The sequence below is a fragment of the Rhopalosiphum maidis genome, chromosome 3 (assembly GCF_003676215.2).
Source record: "Rhopalosiphum maidis isolate BTI-1 chromosome 3, ASM367621v3, whole genome shotgun sequence".
Taxonomy (NCBI): domain Eukaryota; kingdom Metazoa; phylum Arthropoda; class Insecta; order Hemiptera; family Aphididae; genus Rhopalosiphum; species Rhopalosiphum maidis.
Genome location: NC_040879.1, coordinates 73052992 through 73078896, shown reverse-complemented (window position 1 = coordinate 73078896; position 25905 = coordinate 73052992). Strand labels below are relative to the sequence as shown.

Here is a 25905-nt window from a genome sequence, read left to right as displayed (position 1 = left end):
CATAAAGAGATCGAAAGTCTGTTTATGACAACTAGTACGTGGACAACAGTGAATAATTCAGAAGTGGAAATAATCAAACAAAAACTAACAGACAAACTTCATTCCTATTTCAAAATACTTGAAAACAATTTAAAGTTGAAATTTAAATACAAATACGAATATAAAACTGCAAAAAGATATGAAACATAAATCAGACAGTAAATACAAACGATTATATCAATAGATAAACAATGTTTTATATCACTAAACCACAATCATGGATGAAAAACATCATATCAATTCGGATTAGAATATTCAACTTATTAGATTTTATCTCTGGCCGCCGAATTCAAAAATGTTTAATATTATAATATTTTCAGATACAAATACAATTTCAAAACTGATTAACTGAGCATAATATAATGAAATAAATTTCCAATAATATTGTGTACTTTGTAAATTAAGCAGGCAGTTGTATAAATATCATGAGTCTTAATATAGATACATAGTAACTAGTAAGACAAAAGTCAAAAGTAATAACATTAAACTATAGATGTATGTATTATTTAAGTGTTTAGATAGTTGCAGGTAAGCATTTATTATGCATTAATATTCTCCGGACTGTACAGTCCACTGGTTAACTAATTGAACTTAAGTAAACGGTCTTATATGTTATATATCTTATACATATAACGATTCATTATTTGAATACTTAACAATGTAAATAAATCATAATAATTTATTTTTTATGTTCGATGTCCATAAAATTTAAATCTTTATCTCCTATAAATATTACCGAAGTTATATTGTGAAATTCAAAACAAATTACTACCAAGCATACTAATATATTACATATTAAATATACACATATAATTAAAACTAATAAATAATAAATGAAATGTTGTATTCGAGCAGATTTGAGTCTGAAGTGATCAGAAGTAATCTACTGACTGCGTCGTACATTTTAAAAATGATGGTCGTATCTCGTATAAACAACGAAATCGCTTAGGTACATATTAAATTCTTAACGCTAAACGAGGGATATAAACACTATAAACATTAAATAGATGTATTCTCTATATGATTTGATGAAAAACTATTTATAAATAAACTATTTTTTATGCTGTTGGCGTAATTGCTAAACGTTGAAACCTTAACAAACATAAAACGTGTAAAAAAACAAAGTTCAAAAAGATACTTCGTTAAATCGTTATACGGTGGTATAGGTACCATACAGAAAATTATGCGTGTACGAAAAAACAAGCCATTCGATTTTTTAACCTTTATTAACATTTCAAACTCGTCGTAGCATTTATGAGTCAGCACTCAAATTTCGAAAAGATTAAACAAAAACTCAAATTCAAAAAATTCGAAAAATACGTAAAATCTAAGTGCCAAAAATAAAAATATAATCGTAACTTCGCAACAAAACGTCCGATTCCTTCGGTTTTGGTAGCGTTCGAATTTTTACAAAAACATCTAAACGAGGCGTAGAAAAAAATCGCTCTAACCACCCAAAAGTTAACTGTTTCGTGGCGACAAAGTCCAAAAACTGCAAAATCCTAATTTCCGACGCCAAAAATAGGGGTAAAAATGAATTCTACAGTGTCACCACGGGACGCCGATTTTGATCACAGACCTACGAAAAACTGAACTTGTGAACTTCAGAAACGTGGAACAAATATTAAACATTTTTTAAAATATCCATGGGGGTAGGGTCACAATGAGCCATAGGACACTGCTACCACCGAAGGACTTTATGTAAAACGACTTTAAACAGAAATTTCCGTGAAGTAACTATGCCCCATACATCGAAACCCGGCCGAGTAACACTCGACTAAAAAATTCAAATTTAGGAATTCCAAGACCCCAACGTGGGGTAAAAGCGGCATTTACGGTGTCCACGACAGATACCGCTTTTGATCAGCATCATCCAAAATACCAGAATCTTGAGTTTCAAACACGTCGAACGACCACTAAGGTTTTTCAAAAATATATTTGAGGGAAACAAATATTTATGCAAATATACAGTACTTATAACTTTTTTTTTTTTTTATTTATTTATTAAAATTAAAATGTTTCAGCATTTTATCATGCTATTACAAGTTTACTAACGTGTTCAATTACAAATAACAAATTACAATTACTAATATTTTTAGTTAGTGATATAGTGATATACATGCTAATGTTAGTTAATATTTATTTATTAGTGGTAATTTAAAATCGATCTTCGTCTTCGCTTGATTGTGATAGAAGGAGATCTTGGGGTAGACGTGGTTTTAAACGCCGATTTTTCGTTTTTTTTTTTCCCAGGTTGTAGAACCGTGCGCCATCAGATGTATTGAGATTAGCATGAAAGTTTTTGAATTATATTTTTATCCAGTCTCGGAGAAGAGGGATTCCCGTGACTTATAACTTTATACATAATAATAGTACTACTCATAGATAATGATGAAACACACTGCGAAATTAAGTATATTTACGCTATTGCAAAGATGTTTAAAGTCTACCTTTTGTAACTTGTACCTACGTATAATAAGTAATATAGTTGTTTTATTTACATAGAATATTATATGACTTTGACGTTTGCAATTTGTGAATATGTTTCGTACAAATTGTACCAAGTCGTAATTTTTCATAGTTTTTTTGTTGCTTTTGGTAATTTAAATGTAGAAGGTTCAGTATTATCATACCGTTTAGGGTGATGTTAAACTTTTATTACTGAAACACATAATTATATATGCAAACTTGCAGTAAGTAAATAAAATAAATATTTAAAAAAGTTTTATATTGTATAACATAACTTTTCTAAAACTTTGCATTTTACAACTCGTTATTTCAACACATGATATAATCTGTTGTTATGATATTCATCTATAGATTTTGAGATTCAAATTGAAATACTAACATTTTTAATATTGGTTGTTTCGTTTCGAAATCTTCGAGGCTCAACGCATTGACACCTCCAGATCAAATTTCTGTTCTAAAGAATTTTGAATTTCAATTTTAAAATTAAGAAATTGCTAAAACCAAATTTCCTGCCAATTTTTTTTTTTAAACTGCACATTTAAATCACCATTTACCGTCTAAATAATTGAGTTGAAAAACTTTTACTAATTGGAAGACGCATCTAGGGACGAATTTGTGTCGGTCTTTGAACATTTTATCTAAATGGGCCAGTATTAAAGGATTTAGTTTTGGAGTTTTGGATAACGTAATAACTAATAATAAATTGAGTTTTAACACAAAAATTTATGAACAATTTAGAATTTGGACAGTTACACTGTAACAAAGTCATAAATGAGTAGATAATTTTTATATAATATGCAATGGTTTGTGAGGAATAATATTGAACAATTTGAAAGTGCAGTAGGGTTGCCTATACAAAAAACCTTCAAGTCTGCATGACAATATAATAAAATACATAATGCGCTCAATTTCACTATTTGAGGTGTACTGTAAGATAAAATAATTAATAAAATAAATTATATCATAGAGATAGAATATTAGAAGAATCTACCAATATTCTATATTTCAAAAATAATTAAATTGTATAAAATTTGCCTATATAGACTGCTTCTATTGACAAAAAAAAAATCCGACAAACTGGCTATATTAATTAAGCATATGAATATATTATGATCACTAATATTTTTGAAAATATAAACAAAAAAAAAGATCACAAATGTCCATAAAACTTTACTCATAAGTCATAAATTATTTTTATAAGTAGGTATTAAAAACCTTTATATTGATATTTATCAAAATCACAAAAAAAAACACTAACTCTTTTCTTGTTAAAAGTTGTCTGTCCTGTATTTTTAAGTTATGAAAATGTTACACATGATTTTTTATACGTAGTTGTAGTTCATAAGATTAAAATCATAAAATCTAGATATATAAAAAGATAATTATTTTTTATACACAATTCAAGTTCAAATTTGATTGAAATCAAATATATAAACAAAGATGACTAATGATTTATAATTGAAAAATATTTGTGGGCATATAAAAATTTTAGAATATATTATAACATTTTATACATTTATTGGCCTTTAAAATGCATTTTATTTCTAATAAAATGAATTTAACCATAAAATAATAAAAGTGAATTGCATAAAATTATTAGATTTATCGGAATCTTCTAGTCCATTATAAATGTAGGATGTTGAAACTTTTCAAAGTGGTAAAAATGTTAATTCAGGTTTCAGCAAGCCTTGAAAGATCTGCTATACTGCAATCAGAAAAAATGTAGTCACTTAAAATGTGAAATTGGTGGAGAACAACATTAGAATACAGAGTTTTATACGCTGTTAGAAATATGAATTTAAAATACGAGTAAAAATTATTATATAAAAGCATGTTTTATAGAGTTAATGAAACATTGGCTTAAATATAATGTATGAAAGTAATTAATGCTAAATCAGATCGATTTTTTCTTTCTAGTGGTCAAGGTTTCAAGATACTTACAGGAGAATTGAGTAATTTATAAGCAATTAAAAAAATGAATTTGTAAAATACGTCAAATTTACATATAAAAACATGTTTTATAGTGTTTATGAAACGTTGACTTAAATTAAATGTATGAAAGTAATTAATGCTAAATAAGAAACATATTCTCTATCTAGTGATTAAGGTTTCAATATATTAACATGATAATTGAGTATTTCATAAGCCATAAAAAATTTGAATTTGTAATTTACGTTAAAATTATCATACAAAAACATGTTTTATAGTGTTTATGAAATATCAGCATCAACATAAATACATGGAAGTTAATAATGCTAAATAAGAATAATTTACTTAATTCATTGGTCTTGGTTTCATGATACTAATTTTTTGTTTCACTAGTATTAATTTGCTATCAATTAAATTCAATAACCATTACACACACATTGCATAAATCCAATATTATTATCAATATCTTCTAGTTTATTTTCAAAATAAGATGTTGATTCTTTCCCAAAGTGGTATGAAAGCAAATTCCTGTCTCAGCAAGCCTTGGGTGAACTGCTGCACTGCAATCTGAAAAAAATGTAGTCAGTTAAATATGTAAAATTAGTGGAGAATTAATTGAGAATTGAATGTTTCATAAGCAGTTAAAAATATGAATTTATAACACGAGTCAAAATTATCATATAAAAGCATGTTTATAGTGTTTATGAAGTATCAGCATCAATGAAATACATGAAAGTTAATAATGCTAAAAAAGAATCATTTACTTAATCCAATTGTCAGTACTACACACCATAAGGAGAACGAAAATAATTCTATAACAACTAGTGCGTGGACAACACTGGATAATTTAGAAATTGAAACAATCAAAACAAAAACTAACAGACAACCTTCATTTTTAATACAAAATAATTGAAAACTATTTACAGTTGAAACTTTAACACAAGTACGAATGTAAAACTGTAAAAAGATACGAAATTTAAGCATAAACAGATGATAACAAATAATAATTATGATAGGCCATAAAAGATTGTACAAATTAACAGAATGTTTTGTACTTTTAAAAAAGAATATACTTGTACAATAACTGAAAAATACCCCTTTTCCATATGAATTTGATGATAATTTTTCAATGATAAATTTAAATCATTTTCTTAATGCATTGGTCGAGGATCAGGACACTGACTTGTGTTAACTTCGGCCGTAAAATATGAACAATTCGTTGATATTATAAATATTCTTTCGTAAATGTACAAGACATTCGGTCAAAAGCCTAATAAATATACCGCCCAACTTCGGAGAGCAGTGGAACGGTGAACGGCTCACAACCAACTAGATTCTTCCTGTGGCAGGTCAGCCGTCGACCATGGTATGGGGAACCTCCCGCCCTCTGTTGGTGTTAATATCGACTTAATGATTAATTCTTCTATAAACAGTTGAAAATGTGAATTTGTAATTTTTGTCAAAATTATCATTTATATATAGTCTAAATAAAAGATTTTTATAGCATAGGTAAATAAGAAGAATAAAAATTACAAGCTAAAAGTGTTTACTAATCTTTTATTCATATATATAACAAATAACAATTGTTTCACAACTAATAATTTATTATCAATTATATTCAATAACCATTACACACACATTGCATAAATCCAATATTATTATCAGTATCTTCTAGTTTATTTTCAAAATAAGATGTTGATACTTTCCCAAAGTGGTATGAATGCAAATTTCTGTCTCAGCAAGCCTTGGGTGAAATGCTGCACTGCAATCTGAAAAAAATGTAGTCAGTTAAATTTGTAAGATTGGTGGAGAATTAATTGAGAAATGAGTGTTTCATAAGCAGTTTAAAATATGAATTTAAAACACGAGTCAAAATTATCATTTAAAAGCATGTTTATAGTGTTTATGAAGTATCAGCATCAATGAAATACATGGAAGTTAATAAAGTTAAATAAGAATCATTTACTTAATTCAATGGTGTTGGTTTCATGTCAATTAATTGAGAATTGAGTGTTTCATAAACCATAAGAAATTTGAATTTGTAAAATACACCAAATTTACCATATAAAAACATGTTTTATAGTGTTTATGAAGTATTGGCTTATATGTAATGTATGAAAGTAATTAATGCTAAATAAGAAACATATTCTCTTTCTAGTGGTCAAGGTTTCAAGATTCTAACATGAGAATTGAGTATTTTATAAGCAATTAAAAAAATGAATTTGTAAAATACCCCAAATTTACATATAAAAACATGTTTTATAGTGTTTATGAAGTATAGGCTTATATGTAATGTATGACAGTAATTAATGCTAAATAAGGAACATATTCTCTTTCTAGTGGTCAAGGTTTCAAGATTCTAACATGAGAATTGAGTATTTCATAAGCCATAAAAAATTTGAATTTGTAATTTATGTTAAAATTATCATATAAAAACATGTTTTATAGTGTTTATGAAGTATCAGCATCAACAAAAATACATGGAAGTTAATAATGCTAAATAAGAATCATTTACTTAATTCATTGGTCTTGGTTTCATGATACTAATTTTTTGTTTCACTAGTATTAATTTGCTATCAATTAAATTCAATAACTATTACACACATTGCATAAATCCAATATTATTATCAATATCTTCTAGTTAATTCTCAAAATAAGATGTTGATACTTTCCCAAAGTGGTATGAATGCAAATTCCTGTATCAGCAAGCCTTGGGTTAACTGCTGCACTGCAATCTGAAAAAAATGTAGTCAGTTAAATATGTAAAATTAATTGAGAATTGAGTGTTTCATAAGCAGTTTAAAATATGAATATATAACAGGAGTTGAAATTATCAATGAAAAGCATGTTTATAGTGTTTATGAAGTATTGGCTTAAATGAAAGGTATGAAAGTAATTAATGCTAAATAAGAAACATATTCTCTATCTAGTGATTAAGGTTTCAATATATTAACATGAGAATTGAATATTTTATAAGCAATTAAAAAAATGAATTTGTAAAATATGTCAAATTTACATATAAAAACATGTTTTATAGTGTTTATGAAACATTGACTTAAATGAAATGTATGAAAGTAATTAATGATAAATAAGAAACATATTCTCTATCTAGTGATTAAGGTTTCAATATATTAACATGAGAATTGAATATTTTATAAGCAATTAAAAAAATGAATTTGTAAAATATGTCAAATTTACATATAAAAACATGTTTTATAGTGTTTATGAAACATTGACTTAAATGAAATGTATGAAAGTAATTAATGATAAATAAGAAACATATTCTCTATCTAGTGATTAAGGTTTCAATATATTAACATGAGAATAGAATATTTTATAAGCAATTAAAAAAATGAATTTGTAAAATATGTCAAATTTACATATAAAAACATGTTTTATAGTGTTTATGAAACATTGACTTAAATGAAATGTATGAAAGTAATTAATGATAAATAAGAAACATATTCTCTATCTAGTGATTAAGGTTTCAATATATTAACATGAGAATAGAATATTTTATAAGCAATTAAAAAAATGAATTTCTAAAATACGTCAAATTTACCATATAAAAACATGTTTTATAATGTTTATGAAGTATCAGCATCAATGAAATACAAGGAATTAGGAATGCTAAATAAGAATTATTCACTTAATTTATTGGTCTTGGTTTCATGATACCAACTTTTTGTGTCACTAATATTAAGTTGCTATCAATTACATACAGTTATTATTAAACGTACCATGCAAAATACCATTATTATTATTATTATTATCAGTATTGTCTAGTCAAATTTCAACATGGGATATCCAAATTTTCCCAAGTGCTAAAAACGATAATTCATGTTTCATCATGGCTTGAAAGATCTGCTGTACTGCAATCTGAAAAAATGTAGTCAGTTAAAATGTGAAATTGATGGAGTACAACATTAGAATACAGAGTTTTATACGCAGTTAAAAATATGAATTTAAAATACGAGTCAAAATTATCATATAAAAGCATGTTTTATAATGTTTATGAAGTATCAGCATCAATCAAATACATGGTAGTTAATAATGCTAAATAAGAATCATTTACTTAATCTAATGGTAAGGGTTTCATAACACTAACTTTTTGTTACACTTCTATTATGTTGCTATCAATTACATTCATTTAACATTACACGTACCGTGCAAAACACCATTATTAATATTAATACCTTTTAATCCATATTAAACATAGGATGTTGAAACTATTCCAAGCGCTAAAAATGTTAATTCATGCTCAGCAACCGTTGAGTGATCTGTTGCACTGCAATCTGAAAAATATGAAAGTTAATAATGGTAAATAAGCATCATTACTTAATCTAATGGTCAAGGTTACATGACTTTTAGTAACACTACTATTAATTGAATCACAATTATATTCTATACCCATTACTCGTACTTTGCATAAAACCATTATTGTTATCAGTATCGTCTAGTCCATTTTCAACGTAGGATGTTGTAACTTTGTCAAGTGTTTAAAACGTTAATTCATGTCTTAGCAATCCTTGAGTGATCTGCTGTACTGCCATCTAAAAAAAAATCGTCGGTTAAATATGTATAATGGTTGGAGGATAAAATGTCACTACTACACACCATAAAGAGATCGAAAGTCTGTTTATGACAACTAGTACGTGGACAACAGTGAATAATTCAGAAGTGGAAATAATCAAACAAAAACTAACAGACAAACTTCATTCCTATTTCAAAATACTTGAAAACAATTTAAAGTTGAAATTTAAATACAAATACGAATATAAAACTGCAAAAAGATATGAAACATAAATCAGACAGTAAATACAAACGATTATATCAATAGATAAACAATGTTTTATATCACTAAACCACAATCATGGATGAAAAACATCATATCAATTCGGATTAGAATATTCAACTTATTAGATTTTATCTCTGGCCGCCGAATTCAAAAATGTTTAATATTATAATATTTTCAGATACAAATACAATTTCAAAACTGATTAACTGAGCATAATATAATGAAATAAATTTCCAATAATATTGTGTACTTTGTAAATTAAGCAGGCAGTTGTATAAATATCATGAGTCTTAATATAGATACATAGTAACTAGTAAGACAAAAGTCAAAAAGTAATAACATTAAACTATAGATGTATGTATTATTTAAGTGTTTAGATAGTTGCAGGTAAGCATTTATTATGCATTAATATTCTCCGGACTGTACAGTCCACTGGTTAACTAATTGAACTTAAGTAAACGGTCTTATATGTTATATATCTTATACATATAACGATTCATTATTTGAATACTTAACAATGTAAATAAATCATAATAATTTATTTTTTATGTTCGATGTCCATAAAATTTAAATCTTTATCTCCTATAAATATTACCGAAGTTATATTGTGAAATTCAAAACAAATTACTACCAAGCATACTAATATATTACATATTAAATATACACATATAATTAAAACTAATAAATAATAAATGAAATGTTGTATTCGAGCAGATTTGAGTCTGAAGTGATCAGAAGTAATCTACTGACTGCGTCGTACATTTTAAAAATGATGGTCGTATCTCGTATAAACAACGAAATCGCTTAGGTACATATTAAATTCTTAACGCTAAACGAGGGATATAAACACTATAAACATTAAATAGATGTATTCTCTATATGATTTGATGAAAAACTATTTATAAATAAACTATTTTTTATGCTGTTGGCGTAATTGCTAAACGTTGAAACCTTAACAAACATAAAACGTGTAAAAAAACAAAGTTCAAAAAGATACTTCGTTAAATCGTTATACGGTGGTATAGGTACCATACAGAAAATTATGCGTGTACGAAAAAACAAGCCATTCGATTTTTTAACCTTTATTAACATTTCAAACTCGTCGTAGCATTTATGAGTCAGCACTCAAATTCGAAAAGATTAAACAAAAACTCAAATTCAAAAAATTCGAAAAATACGTAAAATCTAAGTGCCAAAAATAAAAATATAATCGTAACTTCGCAACAAAACGTCCGATTCCTTCGGTTTTGGTAGCGTTCGAATTTTTACAAAAACATCTAAACGAGGCGTAGAAAAAAATCGCTCTAACCACCCAAAAGTTAACTGTTTCGTGGCGACAAAGTCCAAAAACTGCAAAATCCTAATTTCCGACGCCAAAAATAGGGGTAAAAATGAATTCTACAGTGTCACCACGGGACGCCGATTTTGATCACAGACCTACGAAAAACTGAACTTGTGAACTTCAGAAACGTGGAACAAATATTAAACATTTTTTAAAATATCCATGGGGGTAGGGTCACAATGAGCCATAGGACACTGCTACCACCGAAGGACTTTATGTAAAACGACTTTAAACAGAAATTTCCGTGAAGTAACTATGCCCCATACATCGAAACCCGGCCGAGTAACACTCGACTAAAAAATTCAAATTTAGGAATTCCAAGACCCCAACGTGGGGTAAAAGCGGCATTTACGGTGTCCACGACAGATACCGCTTTTGATCAGCATCATCCAAAATACCAGAATCTTGAGTTTCAAACACGTCGAACGACCACTAAGGTTTTTCAAAAATATATTTGAGGGAAACAAATATTTATGCAAATATACAGTACTTATAACTTTTTTTTTTTTTTATTTATTTATTAAAATTAAAATGTTTCAGCATTTTATCATGCTATTACAAGTTTACTAACGTGTTCAATTACAAATAACAAATTACAATTACTAATATTTTTAGTTAGTGATATAGTGATATACATGCTAATGTTAGTTAATATTTATTTATTAGTGGTAATTTAAAATCGATCTTCGTCTTCGCTTGATTGTGATAGAAGGAGATCTTGGGGTAGACGTGGTTTTAAACGCCGATTTTTCGTTTTTTTTTTTCCCAGGTTGTAGAACCGTGCGCCATCAGATGTATTGAGATTAGCATGAAAGTTTTTGAATTATATTTTTATCCAGTCTCGGAGAAGAGGGATTCCCGTGACTTATAACTTTATACATAATAATAGTACTACTCATAGATAATGATGAAACACACTGCGAAATTAAGTATATTTACGCTATTGCAAAGATGTTTAAAGTCTACCTTTTGTAACTTGTACCTACGTATAATAAGTAATATAGTTGTTTTATTTACATAGAATATTATATGACTTTGACGTTTGCAATTTGTGAATATGTTTCGTACAAATTGTACCAAGTCGTAATTTTTCATAGTTTTTTTGTTGCTTTTGGTAATTTAAATGTAGAAGGTTCAGTATTATCATACCGTTTAGGGTGATGTTAAACTTTTATTACTGAAACACATAATTATATATGCAAACTTGCAGTAAGTAAATAAAATAAATATTTAAAAAAGTTTTATATTGTATAACATAACTTTTCTAAAACTTTGCATTTTACAACTCGTTATTTCAACACATGATATAATCTGTTGTTATGATATTCATCTATAGATTTTGAGATTCAAATTGAAATACTAACATTTTTAATATTGGTTGTTTCGTTTCGAAATCTTCGAGGCTCAACGCATTGACACCTCCAGATCAAATTTCTGTTCTAAAGAATTTTGAATTTCAATTTTAAAATTAAGAAATTGCTAAAACCAAATTTCCTGCCAATTTTTTTTTTTAAACTGCACATTTAAATCACCATTTACCGTCTAAATAATTGAGTTGAAAAACTTTTACTAATTGGAAGACGCATCTAGGGACGAATTTGTGTCGGTCTTTGAACATTTTATCTAAATGGGCCAGTATTAAAGGATTTAGTTTTGGAGTTTTGGATAACGTAATAACTAATAATAAATTGAGTTTTAACACAAAAATTTATGAACAATTTAGAATTTGGACAGTTACACTGTAACAAAGTCATAAATGAGTAGATAATTTTTATATAATATGCAATGGTTTGTGAGGAATAATATTGAACAATTTGAAAGTGCAGTAGGGTTGCCTATACAAAAAACCTTCAAGTCTGCATGACAATATAATAAAATACATAATGCGCTCAATTTCACTATTTGAGGTGTACTGTAAGATAAAATAATTAATAAAATAAATTATATCATAGAGATAGAATATTAGAAGAATCTACCAATATTCTATATTTCAAAAATAATTAAATTGTATAAAATTTGCCTATATAGACTGCTTCTATTGACAAAAAAAAAATCCGACAAACTGGCTATATTAATTAAGCATATGAATATATTATGATCACTAATATTTTTGAAAATATAAACAAAAAAAAAGATCACAAATGTCCATAAAACTTTACTCATAAGTCATAAATTATTTTTATAAGTAGGTATTAAAAACCTTTATATTGATATTTATCAAAATCACAAAAAAAAACACTAACTCTTTTCTTGTTAAAAGTTGTCTGTCCTGTATTTTTAAGTTATGAAAATGTTACACATGATTTTTTATACGTAGTTGTAGTTCATAAGATTAAAATCATAAAATCTAGATATATAAAAAGATAATTATTTTTTATACACAATTCAAGTTCAAATTTGATTGAAATCAAATATATAAACAAAGATGACTAATGATTTATAATTGAAAAATATTTGTGGGCATATAAAAATTTTAGAATATATTATAACATTTTATACATTTATTGGCCTTTAAAATGCATTTTATTTCTAATAAAAATGAATTTAACCATAAAATAATAAAAGTGAATTGCATAAAATTATTAGATTTATCGGAATCTTCTAGTCCATTATAAATGTAGGATGTTGAAACTTTTCAAAGTGGTAAAAATGTTAATTCAGGTTTCAGCAAGCCTTGAAAGATCTGCTATACTGCAATCAGAAAAAATGTAGTCACTTAAAATGTGAAATTGGTGGAGAACAACATTAGAATACAGAGTTTTATACGCTGTTAGAAATATGAATTTAAAATACGAGTAAAAATTATTATATAAAAGCATGTTTTATAGAGTTAATGAAACATTGGCTTAAATATAATGTATGAAAGTAATTAATGCTAAATCAGATCGATTTTTTCTTTCTAGTGGTCAAGGTTTCAAGATACTTACAGGAGAATTGAGTAATTTATAAGCAATTAAAAAAATGAATTTGTAAAATACGTCAAATTTACATATAAAAACATGTTTTATAGTGTTTATGAAACGTTGACTTAAATTAAATGTATGAAAGTAATTAATGCTAAATAAGAAACATATTCTCTATCTAGTGATTAAGGTTTCAATATATTAACATGATAATTGAGTATTTCATAAGCCATAAAAAATTTGAATTTGTAATTTACGTTAAAATTATCATACAAAAACATGTTTTATAGTGTTTATGAAATATCAGCATCAACATAAATACATGGAAGTTAATAATGCTAAATAAGAATAATTTACTTAATTCATTGGTCTTGGTTTCATGATACTAATTTTTTGTTTCACTAGTATTAATTTGCTATCAATTAAATTCAATAACCATTACACACACATTGCATAAATCCAATATTATTATCAATATCTTCTAGTTTATTTTCAAAATAAGATGTTGATTCTTTCCCAAAGTGGTATGAAAGCAAATTCCTGTCTCAGCAAGCCTTGGGTGAACTGCTGCACTGCAATCTGAAAAAAATGTAGTCAGTTAAATATGTAAAATTAGTGGAGAATTAATTGAGAATTGAATGTTTCATAAGCAGTTAAAAATATGAATTTATAACACGAGTCAAAATTATCATATAAAAGCATGTTTATAGTGTTTATGAAGTATCAGCATCAATGAAATACATGAAAGTTAATAATGCTAAAAAAGAATCATTTACTTAATCCAATTGTCAGTACTACACACCATAAGGAGAACGAAAATAATTCTATAACAACTAGTGCGTGGACAACACTGGATAATTTAGAAATTGAAACAATCAAAACAAAAACTAACAGACAACCTTCATTTTTAATACAAAATAATTGAAAACTATTTACAGTTGAAACTTTAACACAAGTACGAATGTAAAACTGTAAAAAGATACGAAATTTAAGCATAAACAGATGATAACAAATAATAATTATGATAGGCCATAAAAGATTGTACAAATTAACAGAATGTTTTGTACTTTTAAAAAAGAATATACTTGTACAATAACTGAAAAATACCCCTTTTCCATATGAATTTGATGATAATTTTTCAATGATAAATTTAAATCATTTTCTTAATGCATTGGTCGAGGATCAGGACACTGACTTGTGTTAACTTCGGCCGTAAAATATGAACAATTCGTTGATATTATAAATATTCTTTCGTAAATGTACAAGACATTCGGTCAAAAGCCTAATAAATATACCGCCCAACTTCGGAGAGCAGTGGAACGGTGAACGGCTCACAACCAACTAGATTCTTCCTGTGGCAGGTCAGCCGTCGACCATGGTATGGGGAACCTCCCGCCCTCTGTTGGTGTTAATATCGACTTAATGATTAATTCTTCTATAAACAGTTGAAAATGTGAATTTGTAATTTTTGTCAAAATTATCATTTATATATAGTCTAAATAAAAGATTTTTATAGCATAGGTAAATAAGAAGAATAAAAATTACAAGCTAAAAGTGTTTACTAATCTTTTATTCATATATATAACAAATAACAATTGTTTCACAACTAATAATTTATTATCAATTATATTCAATAACCATTACACACACATTGCATAAATCCAATATTATTATCAGTATCTTCTAGTTTATTTTCAAAATAAGATGTTGATACTTTCCCAAAGTGGTATGAATGCAAATTTCTGTCTCAGCAAGCCTTGGGTGAAATGCTGCACTGCAATCTGAAAAAAATGTAGTCAGTTAAATTTGTAAGATTGGTGGAGAATTAATTGAGAAATGAGTGTTTCATAAGCAGTTTAAAATATGAATTTAAAACACGAGTCAAAATTATCATTTAAAAGCATGTTTATAGTGTTTATGAAGTATCAGCATCAATGAAATACATGGAAGTTAATAAAGTTAAATAAGAATCATTTACTTAATTCAATGGTGTTGGTTTCATGTCAATTAATTGAGAATTGAGTGTTTCATAAACCATAAGAAATTTGAATTTGTAAAATACACCAAATTTACCATATAAAAACATGTTTTATAGTGTTTATGAAGTATTGGCTTATATGTAATGTATGAAAGTAATTAATGCTAAATAAGAAACATATTCTCTTTCTAGTGGTCAAGGTTTCAAGATTCTAACATGAGAATTGAGTATTTTATAAGCAATTAAAAAAATGAATTTGTAAAATACCCCAAATTTACATATAAAAACATGTTTTATAGTGTTTATGAAGTATAGGCTTATATGTAATGTATGACAGTAATTAATGCTAAATAAGGAACATATTCTCTTTCTAGTGGTCAAGGTTTCAAGATTCTAACATGAGAATTGAGTATTTCATAAGCCATAAAAAATTTGAATTTGTAATTTATGTTAAAATTATCATATAAAAACATGTTTTATAGTGTTTATGAAGTATCAGCATCAACAAAAATACATGGAAGTTAATAATGCTAAATAAGAATCATTTACTTAATTCATTGGTCTTGGTTTCATGATACTAATTTTTTGTTTCACTAGTATTAATTTGCTATCAATTAAATTCAATAACTATTACACACATTGCATAAATCCAATATTATTATCAATATCTTCTAGTTAATTCTCAAAATAAGATGTTGATACTTTCCCAAAGTGGTATGAATGCAAATTCCTGTATCAGCAAGCCTTGGGTTAACTGCTGCACTGCAATCTGAAAAAAATGTAGTCAGTTAAATATGTAAAATTAATTGAGAATTGAGTGTTTCATAAGCAGTTTAAAATATGAATATATAACAGGAGTTGAAATTATCAATGAAAAGCATGTTTATAGTGTTTATGAAGTATTGGCTTAAATGAAAGGTATGAAAGTAATTAATGCTAAATAAGAAACATATTCTCTATCTAGTGATTAAGGTTTCAATATATTAACATGAGAATTGAATATTTTATAAGCAATTAAAAAAATGAATTTGTAAAATATGTCAAATTTACATATAAAAACATGTTTTATAGTGTTTATGAAACATTGACTTAAATGAAATGTATGAAAGTAATTAATGATAAATAAGAAACATATTCTCTATCTAGTGATTAAGGTTTCAATATATTAACATGAGAATTGAATATTTTATAAGCAATTAAAAAAATGAATTTGTAAAATATGTCAAATTTACATATAAAAACATGTTTTATAGTGTTTATGAAACATTGACTTAAATGAAATGTATGAAAGTAATTAATGATAAATAAGAAACATATTCTCTATCTAGTGATTAAGGTTTCAATATATTAACATGAGAATAGAATATTTTATAAGCAATTAAAAAAATGAATTTGTAAAATATGTCAAATTTACATATAAAAACATGTTTTATAGTGTTTATGAAACATTGACTTAAATGAAATGTATGAAAGTAATTAATGATAAATAAGAAACATATTCTCTATCTAGTGATTAAGGTTTCAATATATTAACATGAGAATAGAATATTTTATAAGCAATTAAAAAAATGAATTTCTAAAATACGTCAAATTTACCATATAAAAACATGTTTTATAATGTTTATGAAGTATCAGCATCAATGAAATACAAGGAATTAGGAATGCTAAATAAGAATTATTCACTTAATTTATTGGTCTTGGTTTCATGATACCAACTTTTTGTGTCACTAATATTAAGTTGCTATCAATTACATACAGTTATTATTAAACGTACCATGCAAAATACCATTATTATTATTATTATTATCAGTATTGTCTAGTCAAATTTCAACATGGGATATCCAAATTTTCCCAAGTGCTAAAAACGATAATTCATGTTTCATCATGGCTTGAAAGATCTGCTGTACTGCAATCTGAAAAAATGTAGTCAGTTAAAATGTGAAATTGATGGAGTACAACATTAGAATACAGAGTTTTATACGCAGTTAAAAATATGAATTTAAAATACGAGTCAAAATTATCATATAAAAGCATGTTTTATAATGTTTATGAAGTATCAGCATCAATCAAATACATGGTAGTTAATAATGCTAAATAAGAATCATTTACTTAATCTAATGGTAAGGGTTTCATAACACTAACTTTTTGTTACACTTCTATTATGTTGCTATCAATTACATTCATTTAACATTACACGTACCGTGCAAAACACCATTATTAATATTAATACCTTTTAATCCATATTAAACATAGGATGTTGAAACTATTCCAAGCGCTAAAAATGTTAATTCATGCTCAGCAACCGTTGAGTGATCTGTTGCACTGCAATCTGAAAAATATGAAAGTTAATAATGGTAAATAAGCATCATTACTTAATCTAATGGTCAAGGTTACATGACTTTTAGTAACACTACTATTAATTGAATCACAATTATATTCTATACCCATTACTCGTACTTTGCATAAAACCATTATTGTTATCAGTATCGTCTAGTCCATTTTCAACGTAGGATGTTGTAACTTTGTCAAGTGTTTAAAACGTTAATTCATGTCTTAGCAATCCTTGAGTGATCTGCTGTACTGCCATCTAAAAAAAAATCGTCGGTTAAATATGTATAATGGTTGGAGGATAAAATGTCACTACTACACACCATAAAGAGATCGAAAGTCTGTTTATGACAACTAGTACGTGGACAACAGTGAATAATTCAGAAGTGGAAATAATCAAACAAAAACTAACAGACAAACTTCATTCCTATTTCAAAATACTTGAAAACAATTTAAAGTTGAAATTTAAATACAAATACGAATATAAAACTGCAAAAAGATATGAAACATAAATCAGACAGTAAATACAAACGATTATATCAATAGATAAACAATGTTTTATATCACTAAACCACAATCATGGATGAAAAACATCATATCAATTCGGATTAGAATATTCAACTTATTAGATTTTATCTCTGGCCGCCGAATTCAAAAATGTTTAATATTATAATATTTTCAGATACAAATACAATTTCAAAACTGATTAACTGAGCATAATATAATGAAATAAATTTCCAATAATATTGTGTACTTTGTAAATTAAGCAGGCAGTTGTATAAATATCATGAGTCTTAATATAGATACATAGTAACTAGTAAGACAAAAGTCAAAAAGTAATAACATTAAACTATAGATGTATGTATTATTTAAGTGTTTAGATAGTTGCAGGTAAGCATTTATTATGCATTAATATTCTCCGGACTGTACAGTCCACTGGTTAACTAATTGAACTTAAGTAAACGGTCTTATATGTTATATATCTTATACATATAACGATTCATTATTTGAATACTTAACAATGTAAATAAATCATAATAATTTATTTTTTATGTTCGATGTCCATAAAATTTAAATCTTTATCTCCTATAAATATTACCGAAGTTATATTGTGAAATTCAAAACAAATTACTACCAAGCATACTAATATATTACATATTAAATATACACATATAATTAAAACTAATAAATAATAAATGAAATGTTGTATTCGAGCAGATTTGAGTCTGAAGTGATCAGAAGTAATCTACTGACTGCGTCGTACATTTTAAAAATGATGGTCGTATCTCGTATAAACAACGAAATCGCTTAGGTACATATTAAATTCTTAACGCTAAACGAGGGATATAAACACTATAAACATTAAATAGATGTATTCTCTATATGATTTGATGAAAAACTATTTATAAATAAACTATTTTTTATGCTGTTGGCGTAATTGCTAAACGTTGAAACCTTAACAAACATAAAACGTGTAAAAAAACAAAGTTCAAAAAGATACTTCGTTAAATCGTTATACGGTGGTATAGGTACCATACAGAAAATTATGCGTGTACGAAAAAACAAGCCATTCGATTTTTTAACCTTTATTAACATTTCAAACTCGTCGTAGCATTTATGAGTCAGCACTCAAATTCGAAAAGATTAAACAAAAACTCAAATTCAAAAAATTCGAAAAATACGTAAAATCTAAGTGCCAAAAATAAAAATATAATCGTAACTTCGCAACAAAACGTCCGATTCCTTCGGTTTTGGTAGCGTTCGAATTTTTACAAAAACATCTAAACGAGGCGTAGAAAAAAATCGCTCTAACCACCCAAAAGTTAACTGTTTCGTGGCGACAAAGTCCAAAAACTGCAAAATCCTAATTTCCGACGCCAAAAATAGGGGTAAAAATGAATTCTACAGTGTCACCACGGGACGCCGATTTTGATCACAGACCTACGAAAAACTGAACTTGTGAACTTCAGAAACGTGGAACAAATATTAAACATTTTTTAAAATATCCATGGGGGTAGGGTCACAATGAGCCATAGGACACTGCTACCACCGAAGGACTTTATGTAAAACGACTTTAAACAGAAATTTCCGTGAAGTAACTATGCCCCATACATCGAAACCCGGCCGAGTAACACTCGACTAAAAAATTCAAATTTAGGAATTCCAAGACCCCAACGTGGGGTAAAAGCGGCATTTACGGTGTCCACGACAGATACCGCTTTTGATCAGCATCATCCAAAATACCAGAATCTTGAGTTTCAAACACGTCGAACGACCACTAAGGTTTTTCAAAAATATATTTGAGGGAAACAAATATTTATGCAAATATACAGTACTTATAACTTTTTTTTTTTTTTTATTTATTTATTAAAATTAAAATGTTTCAGCATTTTATCATGCTATTACAAGTTTACTAACGTGTTCAATTACAAATAACAAATTACAATTACTAATATTTTTAGTTAGTGATATAGTGATATACATGCTAATGTTAGTTAATATTTATTTATTAGTGGTAATTTAAAATCGATCTTCGTCTTCGCTTGATTGTGATAGAAGGAGATCTTGGGGTAGACGTGGTTTTAAACGCCGATTTTTCGTTTTTTTTTTTCCCAGGTTGTAGAACCGTGCGCCATCAGATGTATTGAGATTAGCATGAAAGTTTTTGAATTATATTTTTATCCAGTCTCGGAGAAGAGGGATTCCCGTGACTTATAACTTTATACATAATAATAGTACTACTCATAGATAATGATGAAACACACTGCGAAATTAAGTATATTTACGCTATTGCAAAGATGTTTAAAGTCTACCTTTTGTAACTTGTACCTACGTATAATAAGTAATATAGTTGTTTTATTTACATAGAATATTATATGACTTTGACGTTTGCAATTTGTGAATATGTTTCGTACAAATTGTACCAAGTCGTAATTTTTCATAGTTTTTTTGTTGCTTTTGGTAATTTAAATGTAGAAGGTTCAGTATTATCATACCGTTTAGGGTGATGTTAAACTTTTATTACTGAAACACATAATTATATATGCAAACTTGCAGTAAGTAAATAAAATAAATATTTAAAAAAGTTTTATATTGTATAACATAACTTTTCTAAAACTTTGCATTTTACAACTCGTTATTTCAACACATGATATAATCTGTTGTTATGATATTCATCTATAGATTTTGAGATTCAAATTGAAATACTAACATTTTTAATATTGGTTGTTTCGTTTCGAAATCTTCGAGGCTCAACGCATTGACACCTCCAGATCAAATTTCTGTTCTAAAGAATTTTGAATTTCAATTTTAAAATTAAGAAATTGCTAAAACCAAATTTCCTGCCAATTTTTTTTTTTAAACTGCACATTTAAATCACCATTTACCGTCTAAATAATTGAGTTGAAAAACTTTTACTAATTGGAAGACGCATCTAGGGACGAATTTGTGTCGGTCTTTGAACATTTTATCTAAATGGGCCAGTATTAAAGGATTTAGTTTTGGAGTTTTGGATAACGTAATAACTAATAATAAATTGAGTTTTAACACAAAAATTTATGAACAATTTAGAATTTGGACAGTTACACTGTAACAAAGTCATAAATGAGTAGATAATTTTTATATAATATGCAATGGTTTGTGAGGAATAATATTGAACAATTTGAAAGTGCAGTAGGGTTGCCTATACAAAAAACCTTCAAGTCTGCATGACAATATAATAAAATACATAATGCGCTCAATTTCACTATTTGAGGTGTACTGTAAGATAAAATAATTAATAAAATAAATTATATCATAGAGATAGAATATTAGAAGAATCTACCAATATTCTATATTTCAAAAATAATTAAATTGTATAAAATTTGCCTATATAGACTGCTTCTATTGACAAAAAAAAAATCCGACAAACTGGCTATATTAATTAAGCATATGAATATATTATGATCACTAATATTTTTGAAAATATAAACAAAAAAAAGATCACAAATGTCCATAAAACTTTACTCATAAGTCATAAATTATTTTTATAAGTAGGTATTAAAAACCTTTATATTGATATTTATCAAAATCACAAAAAAAAACACTAACTCTTTTCTTGTTAAAAGTTGTCTGTCCTGTATTTTTAAGTTATGAAAATGTTACACATGATTTTTTATACGTAGTTGTAGTTCATAAGATTAAAATCATAAAATCTAGATATATAAAAAGATAATTATTTTTTATACACAATTCAAGTTCAAATTTGATTGAAATCAAATATATAAACAAAGATGACTAATGATTTATAATTGAAAAATATTTGTGGGCATATAAAAATTTTAGAATATATTATAACATTTTATACATTTATTGGCCTTTAAAATGCATTTTATTTCTAATGAAAATGAATTTAACCATAAAATAATAAAAGTGAATTGCATAAAATTATTAGATTTATCGGAATCTTCTAGTCCATTATAAATGTAGGATGTTGAAACTTTTCAAAGTGGTAAAAATGTTAATTCAGGTTTCAGCAAGCCTTGAAAGATCTGCTATACTGCAATCAGAAAAAATGTAGTCACTTAAAATGTGAAATTGGTGGAGAACAACATTAGAATACAGAGTTTTATACGCTGTTAGAAATATGAATTTAAAATACGAGTAAAAATTATTATATAAAAGCATGTTTTATAGAGTTAATGAAACATTGGCTTAAATATAATGTATGAAAGTAATTAATGCTAAATCAGATCGATTTTTTCTTTCTAGTGGTCAAGGTTTCAAGATACTTACAGGAGAATTGAGTAATTTATAAGCAATTAAAAAAATGAATTTGTAAAATACGTCAAATTTACATATAAAAACATGTTTTATAGTGTTTATGAAACGTTGACTTAAATTAAATGTATGAAAGTAATTAATGCTAAATAAGAAACATATTCTCTATCTAGTGATTAAGGTTTCAATATATTAACATGATAATTGAGTATTTCATAAGCCATAAAAAATTTGAATTTGTAATTTACGTTAAAATTATCATACAAAAACATGTTTTATAGTGTTTATGAAATATCAGCATCAACATAAATACATGGAAGTTAATAATGCTAAATAAGAATAATTTACTTAATTCATTGGTCTTGGTTTCATGATACTAATTTTTTGTTTCACTAGTATTAATTTGCTATCAATTAAATTCAATAACCATTACACACACATTGCATAAATCCAATATTATTATCAATATCTTCTAGTTTATTTTCAAAATAAGATGTTGATTCTTTCCCAAAGTGGTATGAAAGCAAATTCCTGTCTCAGCAAGCCTTGGGTGAACTGCTGCACTGCAATCTGAAAAAAATGTAGTCAGTTAAATATGTAAAATTAGTGGAGAATTAATTGAGAATTGAATGTTTCATAAGCAGTTAAAAATATGAATTTATAACACGAGTCAAAATTATCATATAAAAGCATGTTTATAGTGTTTATGAAGTATCAGCATCAATGAAATACATGAAAGTTAATAATGCTAAAAAAGAATCATTTACTTAATCCAATTGTCAGTACTACACACCATAAGGAGAACGAAAATAATTCTATAACAACTAGTGCGTGGACAACACTGGATAATTTAGAAATTGAAACAATCAAAACAAAAACTAACAGACAACCTTCATTTTTAATACAAAATAATTGAAAACTATTTACAGTTGAAACTTTAACACAAGTACGAATGTAAAACTGTAAAAAGATACGAAATTTAAGCATAAACAGATGATAACAAATAATAATTATGATAGGCCATAAAAGATTGTACAAATTAACAGAATGTTTTGTACTTTTAAAAAAGAATATACTTGTACAATAACTGAAAAATACCCCTTTTCCATATGAATTTGATGATAATTTTTCAATGATAAATTTAAATCATTTTCTTAATGCATTGGTCGAGGATCAGGACACTGACTTGTGTTAACTTCGGCCGTAAAATATGAACAATTCGTTGATATTATAAATATTCTTTCGTAAATGTACAAGACATTCGGTCAAAAGCCTAATAAATATACCGCCCAACTTCGGAGAGCAGTGGAACGGTGAACGGCTCACAACCAACTAGATTCTTCCTGTGGCAGGTCAGCCGTCGACCATGGTATGGGGAACCTCCCGCCCTCTGTTGGTGTTAATATCGACTTAATGATTAATTCTTCTATAAACAGTTGAAAATGTGAATTTGTAATTTTTGTCAAAATTATCATTTATATATAGTCTAAATAAAAGATTTTTATAGCATAGGTAAATAAGAAGAATAAAAATTACAAGCTAAAAGTGTTTACTAATCTTTTATTCATATATATAACAAATAACAATTGTTTCACAACTAATAATTTATTATCAATTATATTCAATAACCATTACACACACATTGCATAAATCCAATATTATTATCAGTATCTTCTAGTTTATTTTCAAAATAAGATGTTGATACTTTCCCAAAGTGGTATGAATGCAAATTTCTGTCTCAGCAAGCCTTGGGTGAAATGCTGCACTGCAATCTGAAAAAAATGTAGTCAGTTAAATTTGTAAGATTGGTGGAGAATTAATTGAGAAATGAGTGTTTCATAAGCAGTTTAAAATATGAATTTAAAACACGAGTCAAAATTATCATTTAAAAGCATGTTTATAGTGTTTATGAAGTATCAGCATCAATGAAATACATGGAAGTTAATAAAGTTAAATAAGAATCATTTACTTAATTCAATGGTGTTGGTTTCATGTCAATTAATTGAGAATTGAGTGTTTCATAAACCATAAGAAATTTGAATTTGTAAAATACACCAAATTTACCATATAAAAACATGTTTTATAGTGTTTATGAAGTATTGGCTTATATGTAATGTATGAAAGTAATTAATGCTAAATAAGAAACATATTCTCTTTCTAGTGGTCAAGGTTTCAAGATTCTAACATGAGAATTGAGTATTTTATAAGCAATTAAAAAAATGAATTTGTAAAATACCCCAAATTTACATATAAAAACATGTTTTATAGTGTTTATGAAGTATAGGCTTATATGTAATGTATGACAGTAATTAATGCTAAATAAGGAACATATTCTCTTTCTAGTGGTCAAGGTTTCAAGATTCTAACATGAGAATTGAGTATTTCATAAGCCATAAAAAATTTGAATTTGTAATTTATGTTAAAATTATCATATAAAAACATGTTTTATAGTGTTTATGAAGTATCAGCATCAACAAAAATACATGGAAGTTAATAATGCTAAATAAGAATCATTTACTTAATTCATTGGTCTTGGTTTCATGATACTAATTTTTTGTTTCACTAGTATTAATTTGCTATCAATTAAATTCAATAACTATTACACACATTGCATAAATCCAATATTATTATCAATATCTTCTAGTTAATTCTCAAAATAAGATGTTGATACTTTCCCAAAGTGGTATGAATGCAAATTCCTGTATCAGCAAGCCTTGGGTTAACTGCTGCACTGCAATCTGAAAAAATGTTAGTCAGTTAAATATGTAAAATTAATGAGAATTGAGTGTTTCATAAGCAGTTTAAAATATGAATATTAATAACAGGAGTTAAATTATCAATGAAAACCATAGTTTATAGTGTTTATGAGTATTGGCTTAATGAAAGGTATGAAAGTAATTATGCTAAATAAGAACATATTCCTCTATCTAGTGATTAAGGTTTCAATATATTAACATGAGAATTGAATATTTTATAAGGCAATTAAAAAAATGATTTGTAAAAATATGTCAAATTTACATATAAAAACATGTTTTATAGTGTTTTATGAAACATTGACTTAATGAAATGTATGAAGTAATTAATGATAATAGAAACATATTCTCTATCTAGTGTATCAGGTTCACTATATTACATGAGAATTGAATATTTTATAAGCACTTAAAAACATGAATTTGTAAAATATGTCAAATTTACATATAACACATTGTTTTATAGTGTTTATGATACATTGACTTAAATGAAAATGTATGAAAGTAATTAATGATAAATAGAACCATATTCTCTATCTAGTGTATTAAGGTTCAAATATATTAACATGAGATAGAATATTTTATAAGCAATTAAAAAAATGAATTTATAA

The 25905-nt window shown here is 26.6% G+C and overlaps 2 long non-coding RNA genes across 4 annotated transcripts; both read right to left on the bottom strand.

Moving 5' to 3' along the window:
- Window positions 1-4967: 4967 nt before the first annotated feature.
- LOC113559074 lies at window positions 4968-8920 on the bottom strand. 2 transcript variants are annotated; one of them, XR_003405825.1, is made up of 4 exons: window positions 8861-8920; window positions 8634-8732; window positions 8178-8316; window positions 4968-4997 (listed from the first exon to the last, which is right to left on the bottom strand). It is a non-coding gene; the product is annotated as an uncharacterized LOC113559074 (long non-coding RNA). The 2 variants fall into 2 exon arrangements; XR_003405826.1 differs by lacking the exon at window positions 4968-4997 and adding an exon at window positions 7117-7172.
- Window positions 8921-14022: 5102 nt separating this feature from the next.
- Window positions 14023-17975, bottom strand: LOC113559075. Of its 2 annotated transcripts, none has more exons than XR_003405827.1 (4): window positions 17916-17975; window positions 17689-17787; window positions 17233-17371; window positions 14023-14052 (listed from the first exon to the last, which is right to left on the bottom strand). It is a non-coding gene; the product is annotated as an uncharacterized LOC113559075 (long non-coding RNA). The 2 variants fall into 2 exon arrangements; XR_003405828.1 differs by lacking the exon at window positions 14023-14052 and adding an exon at window positions 16172-16227.
- Window positions 17976-25905: the final 7930 nt, after the last annotated feature.